This window comes from Protopterus annectens, chromosome 2.part1 (assembly GCF_019279795.1).
Source record: "Protopterus annectens isolate FY-2018-M chromosome 2.part1, PAN1.0, whole genome shotgun sequence".
Classification (NCBI taxonomy): Eukaryota; Metazoa; Chordata; order Ceratodontiformes; family Protopteridae; genus Protopterus; species Protopterus annectens.
The window spans coordinates 1,364,651,067-1,364,666,497 of record NC_056729.1 but is presented as its reverse complement, the minus strand read 5'-3'; the positions used below and the strand labels follow the sequence as shown (position 1 = coordinate 1,364,666,497).

At 40.9% G+C, this 15,431-nt stretch overlaps 1 protein-coding gene and 1 long non-coding RNA gene across 2 annotated transcripts in view; one reads left to right on the top strand and one right to left on the bottom strand.

Annotated features, from left to right (window-relative positions):
• MAN2B2 (mannosidase alpha class 2B member 2) overlaps positions 1-15,431 on the top strand; it is a 943,157-nt gene that overhangs the window by 620,586 nt on the left and 307,140 nt on the right. The gene's annotated exons all lie outside the window — the stretch shown is intronic.
• On the bottom strand, positions 1,507-13,688 carry LOC122794446. Its single transcript, XR_006363644.1, has 3 exons — positions 13,553-13,688; positions 5,014-5,018; positions 1,507-1,519 (listed from the first exon to the last, which is right to left on the bottom strand). It is a non-coding gene; the product is annotated as an uncharacterized LOC122794446 (long non-coding RNA).

Genomic DNA, 15,431 nt, shown 5'->3' with positions numbered 1-15,431 from the left:
AAAGACCATATAGGCGAGACCATATGATCGAATTTTTTGCAACCTCAAACACTTTATATTGAGATTGTCGTACAGCGCGGAACTCTGGATTTACCGTTTTCTTCACTATAGAGCGATCTCGGAGTTGGTATATTTAAGTAGCAGGGGGAGTGGTGGGGCTTGATCCCCTGCAAAAAAATCACAGTAAGTTGTTTTACTTCATTTTTGTGTTTTTACTTTATTTTTTTTGAAGGTTGCAAAACGTCAGCCTTATGGTCTTGACCACATGGTCTCCGGCGTTCTGCAACTCTAGCATCTGATATCTATATATATAAAATCAATATCATCCATCCACAACCTTTTTCCTGTTGTTTTGCACATGGAGTTGGGGTGTCATCTCAAAAGTGACGGTCATGTAGAGCCAAGGTGAACACCACGAGGTGGCTAGCCCTGCCATTACTATTCTTCCATACCATACACTCACACTTACATCTGTGGCCATTTTAAAATGCTCAATGCACTTAACTCATGCTTTTGGAGTGTGGGAGGAAACCTATGCAAACACATGGAGGACATGCAAAATCTGTATGTGTGTGTGTGTATGTGTGTGTGTGTGTATATATATATATATATATATATATATATATATATATATATATATATATATATATATATATTCTTCTTCATCTTTTGGCTGCTCCTGTTAGGGGTCACCACACCAGATCATTGGTCTGCAGAACGAGTGGCAGTAGATTTTTACGGTGTCAAGTTGCCAGCCCAGCGCCCAACCTTCCTCAGCAGGCACACATACACTCACACCTAGGGCCAATTTAATGTGTCCAGTCCACCAGCAGCATGTCTTAGGAATGTGGGAGGAAACCAGAGCACATGGGGGAAACCCATGTGAACACAGGGAGGACATGCAAAATGTGCATATGTGTGTGTGTGTGTGTGTGTGTGTGTGTGTGTGTGTGTGTGTGTGTGTGTATGTGTGTGTGTGTGTATATATATATATATATATATATATATATATATATATATATATATATATATATACACACACACACACACATATATGGATCTTTTATTAAAAGTCAATCTGTGCAAACACTGATGGTAGACTTTAACACAAACAAATTTACACCCTACATGCTTCAAGGCTAATCCTTGGAACATGCATAGTGTATGTGTGTGTGTTTATATACATATATGTATATATATATATATATATATATATATATATATATATATATATATATATATATATATATATATATATATATATATATATATATATATATATATATATATATATATATATATATATATGTGTGTGTGTGTGTGTGTGTGCGTATTTATCTTTAATAATAAAGTCTGATTGGGTATATTGCCCATTTTCAGCAGAGTCCCAGGAAGAAAAGCTGCAGGAAATAATAGCTGTTTTAAATAGGTTTTAAAGAAATGTGGTCCCTTCCCCCTCAAATTCGAACCACCAACAACCATTCCACCCTTAAAAACCTGTTCCATTCATGCCTTTCTTCTGGCTGGGAATGCTCCTGTTCTCATTCCACCTGACTTCATCCACTGCATCCCTACTCTGTCATCCTACATCCATCCTAACACTCATCTCCACTATATATATTCACTTCTTCCTCTATTGCCTCTTACTCACCTCAAATAACTGGAATTGCAAGGTCTATCCTCCTCAACACCTGCTTCAATTATTACCTAATTAAGCTCTATTAAAGCGCACGCCAATATACTTTCACTATTTCGTGTATTGTCATTATTTTTTATGTCCTCAGAATATTCTGTACTTGTTGTTTTCATACTTTAAGCTATGTACAAGTGACAAACTGCTTTTGATTTTTACTGTGAAATATGGATATATGTGACAAACTGTTTTGATTTTTATTAATTAACTATGTATAAATTACAAACTGATGACTTGTATTGTAAAACTATGATTTGTATTGTAAAACTGTATCTAGGAGCTTTTCTTCCTGGGCCTCCATTTAAAATGGGCTCATTTTTGGCCCAATGGACTTTCCCGGTAAACAAATGGCAAATAAATAAGTAAATAAATGCTGAAATTCATTAAAACAAATAAATAGGAAATACCACACAAACTTTTCTTCTTCTTCTTTTGGCTTTTCCCAGTTAGGTGTCGCCACAGCGGATCACCTGTCTGCTCATGATTGGCAGTGGAGTTTTAAGGCGTCGAGTTGCCAGCCTGGTGCCCAGCCTTCCATGGAAGACACACACGCACACACTCATGCCTAGGGCTAATTTAGAGTATCCAGTCCACCTACAGCATGTCCTTGGAATATGGGAGGAAACCGGAGTACCCGAAGGAAACCCACGCGACCACAGGAAGGACATGCAGACTCCGCACAGAGAGCACCCCAGCCAAGGATCGAACTGGAGAACCTCTTGCTGTGAGGTGGCAACGCTAACCACTGCGGCTGCCCAAATACCACACAAAGGTATACAGTGCAGTAATTTCTAAGTGACACTGGTGAATGTTACAGAACCTCACTGTAGCAGGAAATTATCACTGGAAAATCCAGTTATATTCATACATTTTCTTAGTGAGAGTCCAATTTCCAAAAGAAGCCTATAAGTGCTGTTGTCACTCAGTTACTCTTGAGGAAGGCTGTGAATTTGATGAATTAAATGGTTTTTTAGTATGAGACAGAACCATTTGTGGTATGCTATACAATCCACCAATCAGTAGAGAATCCCACTTAGTCTTGTGATTGGTGTATGCAGTGTGAGTGGAATGACTTCATCACAGATAACAGAGCTCAAGTTGCCTGCAAGCTAGAAGAAATGAGCATGGTAAAAGTTAGCAAAATGAATCCTGTCATGAGAGGTATAAAAGGCATGAAATTCATGAGAGATATGTTAAGTTCTGCTTGGCTTGTGTCTGTATGTATGATGGAAAGATATGCCACTTGATTTTTCAGATGAGTGGAAGCTGTGGAAAAGGAAATAAAGATCTGATATTGTTAATCCTCGTTCATTCCTTTTGCGTGGGTATCGGTTCCGACCTTGGAACCGAGCCGGCCATTTTCCAAGCTCGCATCAGCTTCAAACTCTCAATCTAAACTCTTACCCACAATCCCCCTCTCCCTGTTACCCCAGATTTCATTTGCCGCATTGCCATTCGGTTGTGTCAAGCTACTTCTCTTGATCTAACTGCAGTTATTTGTTGTTTGATAGTTTTTCAGGTTACTTTTCTGTCAGAAAAGTTTATATTTCATTGTCTCTTACCCTGTCGCATTTAGTGTACATAATTTCTTCAGGTTTTTCTAATCTTTTCTTTACCATTTTACCGCAAGGTATTCTCTCTTTACCGTCATTGGTAATCCTTTCCCCCTTTTTCTTATACCTTCGGGTACTCTCTTGTACCATTGCTGGTACCTTTTCTATTAATTAATTTGCTGTCATGGCAGATAAGAAAGGTAGTCCGGGGTTTAAGCGGTGTTCTGATTTTGGACACAAACTTCCTACTTCTGATGCACACTGTTTGTGTGTTTATTGTTTGGGAGCTTCCCATTTGTCTATTGACCCACCCTGTACTATTTGTGAGAACTTTTCGAATAGAACCTTGTTGGAAAGGAAAAACAAGCTGTTACTGAAGGGACTTCTTAAATCTCCCTTTTCAGAGGCTATTTCTGGGTCGGAAGCCTCAACCCCACCTAGATCCCATAAGAAAATCTTGGATGTTCCTACTAAAGCTAAATCTTTGCCTTCCTCCCTGGCTGGGGACTCCCGCCAACCAAAACCTAAAAAGGCTAAAGTTTCGGCTCTGGAACTCACTAGTCACCCCCTGTGCTTTCGGTGCCTAGAACTTTGGCACCGAGGCCTTCAGCTCCATTAGTGATCTCGGTTCCGTCTTCTCCTGCAGCCTTCACTATATCAGCACCAAGGGGCTCCTCGGTTAAGACTATTACTACTGTATCGGCACCGACCATTCAGTCGGCGCAGACCTTGACCGCGTCGGCTCAGAGATCTTCCTCGGAACCGACGCCTTTATTGTTGACTCCAGTTTTGTCGGTTCCAGCTTCGGCACCAACCACTTCGGCACCGATCCCTGTGTCGGTGCAGACCATGACCTCAGCACCGATGACTTCTTCGGTGCAGATACCACCGTAGTCCAGTCTATCTCAGCACCGTTGTCCTCTGTGTGGACAGATGAGATGGGCACCGAGTTTGCCACTTCTGTGGACAGGCCTGTTTCTCCCTTAGTCTTTGTGAGGTCCACTAGAAGCCTTTCCGAACATGATATGTTGTGTCTTGTGGACCAGGTACTCTTGGCCAGAGGTATCCCACCCCTCAGGAACTATCCTTCCTTGGGAGGTGATCACCCATCTCCAAAGACCCCTTCTTATTCTCCTCCTTCATTGCCTTTGAAGTCCATGGATATAGCACAGGCTTCACCTTCTGTGGTCCCCTTTATGGATCTCACTAAGGAAACGCAGTTGCCTTCGTGGCAGGAAAGATTTGCTACGACCCAGGATGTCAGTTGTGACACGCATAGTTTGCTGCTCCACAGCCATCCAGGGACTCCAGGTCGGCAGGCTGAGCCACTTCGGGTGGACCAGCCTTCCAACTGATGGAGAAGGCTTTCGCTGCTGCTGGCGATACTGGACTGTCTATACCTCCACCCTCCTCTGGTACACTGGTTTCACAAGTCGCACCTAGCGGACACCGAGTGCAAGGGCCTCAGGACATTTTCCCACAGGAAACCCCTTTTCCGCTGTCTTCTCCAGCTTCTCCCGCTGAGGAGGTCCACCGGAAAAGTTTGTGTAAGAGGAAGCACATGGACTCCACAGAGGAGTCCCTCACTGAAGCCACAGCTTTCGATGAGGGAGAAGAATCCCCTCGGTCACACTCTGAGGTATCCTTCGGTGATATCCTTGAAATCCTGAAACAGAGAGGTGACTGGCAGTCCTCTAATCTGACCGCTGAGGAAACTGTGTTCTACAGGCCTTTCGCGCCTGGCCGCCCCCCTACCTCCTGGGTTACTCCACCTGCCGATGAACTTGTCCGGCTCATCGTGCAGCGTGCTTGGAAGGCTCCTTATAAAGTCAAAGCTATTCCCCGGAGGCCAGGTAAGATTTTGTCCCCTCCTGCTTCGGATCCCCATTGGTCCAAAGGCCTTCCTGTGGATGCTTTGGTGGTGGCGGCTGCATCAAAAAAGGATCAGGCAGAAGAAGAAAGCCAGACTGTCCATCTGCCTAATAAAGAGTCTCGGGCCCTGGACAGGATAGGGAAGCACACCTTTGCTTCAGCGACCTTTATTATCAGGTCCCTGAATTATATGGCACATTTTACCAGGCTTCAAAGGGATCTGATTTCTGAGCTCTCTGAAACCTTGGCTGGTGCCATGTCTGATGAGGTCCGTGACAAAGTGGCCTCTCAGCTGGCCATCATTGAATCTATATCTAACTCCTCTATGCGACTGATATCTCACGCATCAGAAGGAGCAGCTAGAGCAGCGGGTTCAGCTGCGGTCTTGTGACAACACGCCTGGATGCGCTTGTGCAATTTCACAGAACTTTTTAAGGCTTCCTTTCTTAATGCTCCCATTGAGGCCTCCTCGTTGTTTGGGCTCAAAGTTAAAAGCAAATACAACGACCAAAGGAAGGATCCAACTCTGATTTATTAGCAGTTTCCCTAGCGCCTCGGCTCACGCCTTCAAGGAGAATGACTTCAAAACCATTTCTTAGATATTTATATCATTTTAAAACAATCAATTAAATAATTAAACAATTAGTCAACAATTCATAAAAAAACTTTCCAATTACAATCCACATTTATACCACTAGGGTGTCATTGTTCCATATTTCAGTATAAAAACAGTCTCTTTATATAAAAGTCTTTGTTTAATCACTTCATCATTATCTACTTCTATATGTTCTAAAATAGTTGCTAACAAACCTTCTGGTTCACTATTATGGTGGTCTTTAAAGTGCATTGCAAGAGGACTTTCTATTTTCTTATTCTTTATGTCTCTTATGTGTTCTTGAAGTCTAACTTTGAAAGCACGTTTACTTTCTCCTATGTAAAATAGCCCACATGGACATTTTAATGCATACACCACAGCTTCTGTATTACAAGAAAACTTTCCATTTGATTTAAAATATTTACCATTTATATGTTCAAATGTTTGACTAACATATTTACAAGAGATACATTTTCCACATTGGTGAGTTCCTAATAATTTCATCTCTGTTTTTAAATTAATTTTTGGTCTATAACATCTAGCATGTACCAGCATGTCTTTAAGATTCCTACCTCTTTTATAGGAAAATATCACATTTTTAGGTAATATTTCTAATAAATCTTTGTATTTAAATAAAGAAGGCCAATACAATTGTATAGCCTGTTTAACTTGTTCTGCTATTAAATCATGCATTAAAACCATATATATTTTATCTGGCCTCTTTGGATTTTGTTTCCAATGTAAATATTGTCTTCCTTCTTTACCTTTTCTTTCTCTAGCTTTCTGTAAGGATAATTTTACTTCTTCTACATCATAGCCTCTTTTGGTAAATAACTGGAAAGTTTTTTCTAACTCTATCTCCACATCTTTAATGTTATTACACGATCTCATCACCCTTGTGAACTCGCCATATGGTAAAGATTTCATAAGATGTGAAGGATGATAGCTATGTCCATCTAAAAAGTGTAAACCATTTTCAAATTTTTGATATATTTTAGTGGCAATTGTGCCATTCTGTTTGCCTTCCAAAGTTAGAGCCAAGAAATTCACTTTTTCGCCTAACTGAAAACCATCAAATTTCAAACCAAACTGATTTTTTTGCAAATTCTCCTTAAAATTGTATACTTCCTGTCTTCCTCCCTTACATATGAAGATCAGATCATCAATGTAACGAAAGTACTTTATTACATATTTTTAAAAAAAAAAACATCTGATATAAGAACTCTAACTCAAAAGAATTCATCAAAACATTTGCATACATTGGGGCAAAACCTGCCCCCATTGCTGTACCCTTTAATTGATGGAAACAACTGACCATCGAAATAAAAATAATTATTTTTGAGACAAAATTCCAATAACTCCATATTATAAAAAGACTGTGGACTGTCTCCCAGCAATTTTCCCAAAGCTCTTAAACCATATTCATGCCTAATACTTGTATGTAAGCTTTTAACATCTGCTGTTAGCCAATACATATCTTGTGTCCACGTAATTGAAGATATTTTTTCTAAAAATTCAAAACTATCTTTGATATAAGATGTTTAATAACATAAGGGTCTAAAAAGCTATGGAGAAAAATGCCCATATTATGTAAAAAATAATTGCATGCTGATACAATAGGGCGTCCCGGAGGGCAGACAGCATTTTTATGTATTTTTGGTAAGCAGTAAAATAAAGCTATCTCACAGTTTGGTATCTTAAACTTCTTAGTAACATCATCCCTCGTGAAATAGCCTAACCGAAGTCCTTTTTGCAATATATCATCAAACTGTTTTACTGCCTTCTCATACATTTTAATACCACATTTGCTATAAGTTTCACTGTCATTTAAATGTTCTAAACACATTTGAACATACTGGATGTAATGCATAAGTACCACTTTATTACCCTTATCTGCAGGTTTTATTATTAATTCCTGATTATTAATTAAAGCTTGTAAAGCCTGCCATTCCAACTTGCTCAAATTATACACAATATTGTGTTTATTCATTTCAAAATTAACATATATTGACTCTATAGCAAAGTCAATCATAGCTGCAAAATTTTTTATGCCCTCATGTGAAAATACTGAAATATGGAACAATGACACCTAGTGGTATAAATGTGGATTGTAATTGGAAAGTTTTTTTATGAATTGTTGATTAATTGTTTAATTATTTAATTGATTGTTTTAAAATGATATAAATATCTAAGAAATGGTTTTGAAGTCATTCTCCTTGAAGGCGTGAGCCGAGGCGCTAGGGAAACTGCTAATAAATCAGTGTTGGATCCTTCCTTTGGTCGTTGTATTTGGATTTATCACTATTTTTTTATTTTTTTGTTGCTATCAAAGTTAAAAGCACACTGGCCAGATGTGAACAGGATGGTAAGACCCTTTCTGCCGTTGGTGTCAGTTATTCTTCCCCTCAATGTGCTTTCTCCCGAAACCAAAAGAATGGGTAGATATGGTTCAAGAAATCTCAGGGTCTTTTCCCTGACACACAGGTCGAGTTCTCCCCCAGAGGCAGAGGGGGAAACTCACAGGGAAGATGCTCCTTTCGGAGCAGAGGGGGTCCACATAACCAGGGTTCCAGGGATTCATTCCCTGGTCAATCCTACCAGCGTTCCTGAAGAGCGGCACAACTCACTTCTCTGGAGGTGGTTGGGGGACGTTTCTCCTTGTACCCTTCTGCCTGGCTAGCCATCACCACCAGTTCTTGGGTACAAAGGATTATAACCAGAGGTTATCATATCCCCTTTGATCTTTGTCCTGCCCCTTCAAAACACCTTCCCGACGTTCCTCCCAGTCAAAGGGAAGAAGCAGCACTAGAGATAGAAAAGCTGCTAACAAAGAGAGTCATCCAAATAGTCCCTCCAGACCAGATAGGATCCGGATTCTACTCAAGACTATTTTTGGTGCCGAAGAAAACTGGGGACTGGAGACCAATTTTGGATCTCAGTGTATTGAACAAGTTTGTGAGAGTAGAAAAATTCCAGATGGTCACTATACAGTCTATCCTCCCGCTTTTGGAAAAAGACGATTGGATGTGCTCTAGAAGATCTTCAAGATGCATACTAGCACATAAAAATGGACAGGCCATCAAGAAGATGTCTGCGCTTCCGTGCGGGAGCCAGTCACTACCAGTTCAGAGTACTGCCCTTCGGACTCTCTACAACCCCCAGAGTGTTCACAAAGTGCATGGCAGTTGTCACAGCTCACTTGCGACTTCAAGGATTCCAGGTGTTTCCATACCTAGATGACTGGCTCATTTCCGCCCCCACCAGACATCTACTGGAAAAAGCCCTGGCATACTCTCTTCTCACTGTGCATAAACTGGCAAAAATCCAGTCTCATCCCATCTCAGTCAACAGAATTCATAGGGGTTATCTTGTACACAAAAAGCTGCAGAGCTGCTATTCCAGAGCACAGAATTCTAAGGATAAAGCAACAACTAATTCCAAACCTTTCAAGGGAAAAATCCATGGCTCACTCGGTTCTACAGCTGTTGGGTTCCATGGCAGCCTCCATCACCATTGTTCCCCTGGCCAGGTTTCACATGAGGCTTCTACAATGGCTACTGCTCACCCAATGGTATCCTTTTCAGCATCCTCTTTCACCCATGATTCGAGTAACCCACAGGTGCAAACAGGATTTAAATTGATGGATGACACACAATCCGTCACAATGGTCTCGCCCCTTCTCCCCCCAGCAACCCAAGGCCACAGTGACCACGGATGCCTCCCTGATGGGGTGGGGGGGCTATGTCAGGGACAGACAGTCCAAGGCACTTGGTCCTAACTGGAGGCCCTTCTGCATATAAATGTTCTAGAGCTGAGGGCGGTGCTTCTGGAGTTGCAAGCATTCCATCCCCTGATGCCATCTGGGACAATGGCGATTCAATCAGACAACATGACAGTAGTCTGGTACATCAACAAGCAAGGTGGAACCAAATCTTACCCCCCTTTGTTGAGAGGTCATGAGGATATGGCAATGGGCGATGGCTACCAACTATTTTCTTCTAGCAACGCACATTCCCGGGAGTTCCAACGTGATAGCAAACAGACTCAGCAGGTGCATTCTTCAACCTCACGAGTGGTCCCTGAATTCCACCGATGGGGCCGTCCTTGCTGCGATCTCTTTGCATCCCCGACCAACTACAAATGCAGCAATTACTTCGCCCTGATTCCCCCTCCGGGACAGTCACCCAGGGACGCTCTTGTCCATGATTGGCCCCCGGGTCTTCTTTACGCATTTCCACCCTTTCCCCTCATTCCCCAGTTTCTGACGAAAGCCCGTTGGTTGAAGATTAAGGTGATCCTCATAGCACCATATTGGCCTTGACAGATTTGTTCCCCTTCCTTTGGCCTCACCTACTAGATCGACCATGGATTCTCCATCCAACAACGGGGTTGATCTCACATCCACAGAACCTGATTCATCCCAACTTGAACTGCCTGAAGCTCACGGCTTGGCTACTCCAGTTCCCTTGATTGCCAGGCAGAATGATCTTTCTTTACCAGTATGTGATATTCTCATTGCTTCTCATAAGTCTTCCACTAGAATTACTTACCTGAGCAAGTGGAAAAGATTTACCTGTTGACTGAAAGATAAACAAGTAAACCCCATTTCAGCAAAAGTGTCAGTAATACTAGACTATCTGGCCAACCTTTTTCAATCTGTTCTGTCGGCTTCTACCATAAGAGTTAATTTGGCTGCAATTTCTAATTTTCATGAGGGTGTCCAAGATTCCTCTCTTATGTCCCATAAATTGTGCAAAACCTTCATAAAAGGTGTGAATCATCTGAAGCCACCTGTTAGAGAACCTATTCAACCATGGGATTTATCATTAGTTCTACAAGCTCTGACAATGTCACCTTTTGAACCAGCCTGTTCTTGCGACCTCAAGTATTTGTCATGGGAAACCTTGTTTTTGGTCGCCATTGCGTCTGCCAGACGTATTTCTGAGCTTCATGCTTTATGTATCAACAGTCCATACTTGATTTATCATAGAGATAGAGTATCTGAGAACTAATCCATCATTTCTGCGTAAAGTGATCTCTGAAATGTCCATTAATCAAGCCACTGAATTGCCAGTTTTCTTTCCCAATCATTCAAACAGAGGAGAGTATTACCTACATACCCTAGATATCCACAGGCAAATCCATTTTTACTTAAACAGGACTAAACCCTTTCATAAATCCGACCAGTTATTTTTGGCTTTTTCTGGACCTAGATTAGGATCTGCTATTTCTAAGGTCACATTAGCTAGATGGTTGAAGGACTGTGTGACCTTTATTTATACACAACGTAATATCTCGTTGCCTACTACCATGAAAGCTCATTCAGCAAGGTCAGTGGCAACTTCTGCTGCCTTCCATGCCAGAGCTTCAGAGCTTCTTTACATGACATCTGTGCAGCTGCAACTTGGGCTATGCCTCATACCTTCATCAATCATTACAAATTGGATTTGGCCTCCAGGGGAAGAGCGTCTTTCGGTTCTATGGTGCTCAGGAATGTCCTTCCATGAGAGCCTCCCAGGAATAGAGGTAGCTGGGGACTCTGTCCCATGCGTAAGGAATGGACGAGGATTAACAATATCAGATAAATAAGTTATGTCTTACCATAACATTCCATCTGTATTGTTGATCCTCGTTCAGTCATTATGACCCTCCCTCCTTCCCCTTCCTGTGGTTTCTAGTGGATCTCACCATCCGGTTCTCTTAGGTTATTTGACCAGAGGTAGCCTCTACCTTCTTTGACTTGCAAACTCAATCTGAGGTAACAGGGAGAGGGGGGATTGTGAGAAAGAGTTTAGCTTGAGAGTTTGAAGCTGACGCGAGCTTGGAAAACTGATACCCATGCATAATGACTGAACGAGGATCAACAATACAGATGGAACGTTATGGTAAGACATAACTTCTTTTTGCTTAACTGTATAAAATGAAAAATAAATGTTCACTTGAAAATACTGTATGGAGTGGAACAAATTATTGATAATTACTTTATTGTGGCCACAGCTTTGATAGAAAATTTTCACATAATTAAATAGTGTGCAAGGAAAGGGCACAGATATATGCAATCAACTGCAAATCTAGGTAGAGTGGTTCAGAAATTAATCATAGTGTGGTGTTTAGACTAGACACTAGTACAGAGTGCAGTATAATGTCTTTTTAAACTTTTAATCATCTTGTTCAGATCTCGTGGATAAATAAAAATGTAAAGCTAAACTTTCTTTGCAAATGACCATATTATTCTCCCTTTCTTTTGCCTTGAATTGCTTCTTAATGAGACCTAAGCTTTCCTTTTGTGTAAAGTTTGTTTTCAGCTTTACCTCTGGGTGCTAGACGTACTTTTCTGGCAATAGGTTTTATTTGTATATGCTACTTTTCTGGAAGTAGCTCTAGTCTGTGACTACATCAGTGCACTCATGCATGACATCATTGCTGTATCTGTAACTTTGCACAGTATCTGATGTTCATTGTGTTACACTGCATGACATCATTGCTGTATCTGTAACTTTGCACAGTATCTGTTTCCCATCCCATCCAGTCGTCCAGGTTCCTCTTAAAGAGGGCTAGAGAGGTACTCTTCTTAACATGGAGAAGGGAGTCTATTCCACAGATGGGGAAGTCTCTCGGACACAAATCTATCCCACCAACAAGTTCTGTTAATGTCACAGACCAAGTTCAGGCCTTGTGTGTGGGTTGCCTGAGTGGACTTTGACTTATAGATATGCAGCAACTCCATCAAGGGTAGGACTGAGATGGCCTTGTATGCCAGACCCAGGTCACCTCTGAGCAGTCTGTACAAGACTGAGTAAGTATAGGACAGGTGTTTGAGACCCTGGATTTTCCTGGTCAGGAACCTCTGTGTTCTCTCCAGCTGCTGCATGTGCTTGGCAAGGTACATGCCGAATGGGACATTGTACTCGATAATGAGTCTGATAAGAGAGGAGTACAGAGATGTTATGACCTCCTTTTTCCTGGATGAAATATCCTTACTTATGAGTTGGGCCATGTAGAAAGCCTTATGTACAACAGAGGCAATGTGGTGGTCAAAAGTGAGGTTGCTGTCAAACTGGGTGCCCAAGTCCCTCATGACTGCTTGCGTGCTTAGTACATTGTTATTAATGTGATTATTAGTGGGATGCCATTTCCCCCAAAGGGGATAACGATGCATTTGTTGGCATTCAGTTTGAGGCCATGATTCTGGCACCAGTCATTAGTTTGGGTAAGGCCATCTTGGAGCGTGTTCACATCACTAGGGGAATTTAAGACCGCATCCAGCTTGCAGTCATCTGCAAACCTGGTCAGCCACAGACCACTGGTATTGGCTTGCACCTCAGAAAAGTATATCCCAAATGGCAGAGCCCCCAAGACCGATCCCTTGGGGTACACCGCTCGTTATAGGTCTACTGCTAGAGATGGATTCCCCTATTTTGACTGAATGAGTTCTATCAGTTAGCCAGTTAGCTAGCCGTCTGGTAACATTTATTTTTATTTATTTATTTTACATTTGTTGACCGGGCTAGTCTAACTGGATACATGTCCATTTTCAGTAGAGGCCTGGGGAGAAAAGCTCCAAAAAACCCAAAAAGAATAGAAAATCCATACATACATTTAAAAAAGTAATAGCAGTTAAAACTTACCAAAAACTAAAAAAGAAGTTGTTACAAAATTATTTATTTATTTTTTTATTTTATTTATTTATTTTTAATATGTAAAAGATACATTAGTGTAAGCAAGGAATAGAACTAGCAGTAATAATCAGTGGGTATTGTATTTGAGATAAAATATCTATGTATACATGCATTATATTTATAATAACTTTGTATTTAGATTCTTAAGTCAGAAATCTACTCCACTAACTACCTAGATTATAGCAAGCTCAGATGCTCATAAGCCTAGTACTTATTATACAGCAGGAACTTCTCATTGTAACATTTGTTAATGTCTGTTATGTACTTCACAGATAAAGATTCTAGTTGTTTACTGATGTACTATGTTCTTCATCTGTAAATATGTTGTAGGTAATTGCTATTTTAAATTGTTAATCGCTATGTAGTCCAATGTAACTACTGTCTGTTTATTTTACTGTGGAGCTTTTCTCCCCGGGCCTCCACTGAAAATGGACCTACGTCCAGTCGGACACTCCCGGTCAACAAATTTAAATAAATAAATAAAATTATTAGGTATTAGAGTAGTTGTAATTTGAAATGATAAAAGTTAGTCAGGGTTAGTACAGGAGCAGAGCCAGTGTATTTAAAGAGTGGCAGTGACATTTGTGTAGTGAGATCAGTGGGTATTAAATTCCACAGTTTTCCTACAGAGTTAGAGTACAGAGAGTCACCTGCTGAGTGATTGGATCTTGAAGTATTAATCAGCAGTTTATTGGAGGAACGTAGGTTCTTATTGTTATTATAAGGTGTAATGATGGTAGAGAGTATAGGGGGTGTTGGTGGGCTTATACAGGGCCTTGTGAACAATGGGAAGCTGTAGAAATTGAAGCTGGTTGTGAAATTCTAGCCAGTTTAGTTGTTTTAGATTCAGACAGTGATGGGTTTTGAATGGAGAGCCTGTGGCAAACCTAGCAATATTATTATAGGATGTGGCCAGTTTGTTGAGGTTGTTTTTAGGTAAATTAGTATATATAGGGGAGGCATAGAATAGGGTTGAGATTAAGTGGGTTCTGGCTGTAACAGCCCTAGCTATTGGAATTAGAAAGGGCTTAATTCTGTAAAGGGATCCCAGTTTTTTGTTCACTAATTTTATTGTATTGTTAATGTGGGTATCAAAGTTGAGGTGGTTGTCAATTGTTATTCCTAAAAGTTTAGTGGTTGGGTCGGGAGAAATGATAGTGCCATCATTTGATAAAAGTGTGAGGTGGATGGGAGTTGCTTTTTGGGTTGGAGTGAAAAGTAACAATTTAGTTTTCTTGGGGTTAAGGAGGAGACAGCGGTTTGAAAACCATTATTCTACAGTATTGAAAGCTTTTTGGGTAAGAGATTTAAGTTCAGTTTCAGAGGTGGCTCTACAAATAATAGTAGAGTCATCTGCATATTGAATGCAGATGGTGTGTGGTATAGCTGTTTGAAGGTCATTAATATAATTGGAAAAAAGGAGTGGACCTAAAATGGAGCCCTGAGGAACATCGAGGGAGATAGGAAGGTTATTAGTTTATTTTGCCAAAGTACCGCCTGCTGACGGTTGTCAAGGTAAGATTTAAACCAATTCATGGCTTGGGGATCAAATGAGCGGGATTTCAGTATGTGTAGGAGGAGTTGGTGATTAACCATGTCAAAGGCTTTAGATAAATCAATGAAGACTGCAGAGGAAAGGTTATTGTTGTTGCGGTTTTTGTTAATGATGTCTGTGAAGGATAGCAGGGCAGTGGTGGTACTGTGGAAAGGTCTGAAACCATGTTGAAAGTTAGCAAGCAAGTTGTGATGGAGAAGGTGTGAAAGTAATTGCTTATGGATGCATTTTTCCATTATTTTTGCAAGGGGAGATGGCAAAGCTATTGGACGGAAGTTAGAATACTCGTTGGAGTGTCCCCCTTTATGTAGTGGAATGATATGGGAACTTTTCCAGATAGATGGGATAGTTCCTTCATTTATGGTTCTGTTGATCAGAATAGAGATGGGGTAAGCTATGGCTTTAGCTCCTTTTTGCAGGAATTCTGCTGGGAGTTGGTCAGCTGATGGTGTGGTAGGCTTTAATTTTAGGAGAAGGGAACAGA